Here is a 3,406-nt window from a genome sequence, read left to right as displayed (position 1 = left end):
GATTTTAATTAATTAGGAGATAGTTTAAAATAGACTAATAAGATGATGACATGTGTCCCTTCGTTCAAATGAGAAGTATATTTGTGTCAAAGCAGGTGTATATTACTATATTCAGATCCAAAGTATAACAATAAGGGTATGTTTGGACCAAGTATAATGAGGAATATATTTGGCCCCTCTCCGAAGGTTTTAGATATTCCCCCTCCAAATTCCAACCCCCTTTATTTCCTCTTCTCTTCCGGTTTGTGTGTTCAAAAAAAAAAAAAAAAATGTAGGAAGGAAATTGTAGATTTAATATCTCGAGTTTTCTTTACTTTTAACATGAGAATCATGGCCTCCCAAGTACTAGAGAACTCAAATTACATAGAATTGACACGAACAAGTAGCAGAGTGAAAATTGTCATGTTTACCGCGATGATGGCTATTATCTGTGGCATTATTACCTAGTTAATTTTTGTTATTAATGCGGAACCTTATATTGCCTTATGAAAAAAGCTGATTGTGGCAAAGACAATATTAGAATTTGGAAAAAAATCAAAAATAGTGAGATTTACAAGTGGTCATTCAAAAATAGCTATAATTTCAAAATTAATCGAAATTTAACCACTTTCCATGTAAAGATAAATCTGAACGAAAATACTGTTCAAAATCCGAAAAATACTCCAACATAATATATTGTAGTTCCAGTATACTTATGCTGGAACTGCAGTATAATATACTGGAGTTCCAATTTATTATACTGCAGTTCCAGCATAAGTATAGTGGAACTCTAGCATAATATACTGGAACTCCAGTATACTAAACTCCAGTATAATATACAGCTGGAGTTCCAGTATAATATACCAGTCCAGTATTATAATATGCTGGAAGGTCATACACAGGTGCTCCAATCTCCAATATATTATGCTGGAACTTTCCGCATGTTGGAGTTCTTCATACACAGGTGCACTGATCTCCAGTATATTATGTTGGAACTTTCCGTGTTGCAGCAAAATAGTGGCTATTTTGCAATAACTTTACAAACACTGGCTATTTTTCAATACCAGTCCGAAAACTGACTAGCCCGTGGTATTTTTACTTAGAATTTTCTTTAGCTTTTGCAAATGATAGCTACTGCCCAACTTACAAGAGGCTGTATTAGGAAAGCCCGTCGTCGGCACAAGGATGACTATACTTTTTCATATTTTGAAATTCACTCAAGTCACAGAAGACACGATTTCTCACTCAAGGCACGTAGACTAGATTTTGAAGACAAAGCATATCTTTTTGGAATTTCATGTTGAAAAAGGGAACTCATTTCACAAGCTGTCTATGACTATGAGTTGTTCTTACTTTTCCCAGGCTTAGCTTCATTAGTAATTCCAGCCTCATCAGCAGATTTTCTACCTTTCCAGTTGGCTCTTAGGATTCAATGTGGTCTTATCCTCCATCTTGTTCTGCGTGGTTAGGATCCATTGACTATTAGACGAATGGAATTAACTCAACAGTTATATGAAATGTATACGTGGCAGATATGACACATATATACCGAGTTCAAGCTTTATGTATGGCATATTTGTTTAACCAAAAACCTGAATATTTGGTTAAAACTAGAATTTGATAGAGAAATCGGGTTACTGATAATCAAGAAATAAGAGATTTTGTGAACAACAATAAAGCAATGAATAAGAGTATATTTCAGTATAATCGGAATGATATTTCGTCCCCTACAGATGTTGTGACTTTCTCCTTTTATAGTCAATTCTAAGAGAAAGTGTAATACCTTTGTCTTAATGAGGCAATTACGAGCAGTAAATGACATTAAAAGAAACGTTATTCAATCATTCTTATTAAATACAAATTCTCTAACGTATTTGGCATTTAATGTTGAATTTGGACTCTTTTACGCTATCAGATTCATATCTTCAATTCCTTCTGATCTTCGAGTTTTAAATGGCTCGAACAGGTACGAGTCTCGTTTCATCTGGATAGTAGCTCGTGCCTTTAAGTATCTTCTCTCCCGCATCTATTGTTGCTCGTGTCTTCTAACTGTTTGCCATGCTTTGACTATTTGACCGGTCCACGTGTCATGACATGTCATCTTCAATATTTAAATTCAGTTTTTTCCCAATACAGATAGTCCCCCCACTTTCCATTTATTTATCAATTAAATATTTGGGAAGTGGATCTTCATTAAAAAGGAAATTTTTGCCATAATTAATGCTATGACAGTACTAATGCTTCAGTTGTCTTTTCTATTTAATGCATCGCACACGTGTCTCCTTCTCATTAGCTCTGTAATTCTGCAGCCTTCTTTCAAGGCTTCTTCAACTCCACTATTCACGAAGTGATAGTTGCCTTTATTATAGCCTTTCCATCATTACACTTCTTAATCTTTGACGGTTGCTTTTATATAAACTTAATCATCCTTCCACAAATTTTTACCTAATATTTCACTATTTACTTCTATTCACTTCTTCCTCTGTTCACGCCTTTCTACCATGTCATCTTCAAATCCCAACCCTAGAAGAGTCCCAATTCTTAACAGTTTCCCCAATGCCCCTGTGAGACATAGAAGGAGTAGAGGGGGTAGGCTTCGTGGCCTTGGATCCATTCGTGGTGGTACCTCTGGTTCCATCACTCATTCTTCTAGCTCTGGTATTACTTCTAGAGGTTCTTTCATTAATAGATCTTCCTCTAAAGGCAAAGAATCTTCTGAGTCGATGCAAGAACCTTTGGTCGAAGAAATAGTGCCAACTGATTTATCTTTCGAGCATGATAAAGAATCCCTTCGTGACCAAGTAATTAAATTAGAGAGAGCTGACACTTATCCTTCTTTAATTACTGAACCCTTAATTTCCACTATTCGAAAAGATTGTCGTTGGAGAGATGACCTTCATATAGCTATTCCTAACCCAAACCAGAGAATATCTTCTTATAGGATTGGTTTTTCCTCTGTTTATACTTATCCCTTTACTTTGGGATTTATTCCTGCTATCGACTTAGTCATACTCGATTTTTGTCGTTTTTTCAAAATTTGTTTGGCTCAAATTGGCCCTCTCGTATGGAGAGCAGTAGCTTGTTTAAGGTATGTATCGGTAAAGGCTGATGTCGATTTTACCTTCTCTCATCTGATTCATCTTTACCACCCCAAGCTGTTTCGCAATGGTGTTTTTACCCTAACCATAAGAAGTAAAAGGGTTTTGGTAAGCCCTGAAGATGATAAAGATCGAGGCCGGTACACCCGTTATGTTGCGGTACCCACGGTTGATTTGGTGGGTAAATCAAATATTCCTTTCCCTGAGAAATGGAACCTTGCACGTAAGTATTTCTTTCTTGCCGTGTTTGTTTTATTTCAACTCCTTTTCTAATTTCATTCTTTTTTGCTTTTTTTTTGTAGTCTAACCATGGGAGATGTGGAACCCGT

The sequence above is a fragment of the Nicotiana attenuata genome, unplaced genomic scaffold (genome assembly GCF_001879085.1).
Source record: "Nicotiana attenuata strain UT unplaced genomic scaffold, NIATTr2, whole genome shotgun sequence".
NCBI lineage: Eukaryota > Viridiplantae > Streptophyta > Magnoliopsida > Solanales > Solanaceae > Nicotiana > Nicotiana attenuata.
The sequence above is the reverse complement of the archived record's forward strand: the minus strand, read 5'-3'. Positions refer to the sequence as shown.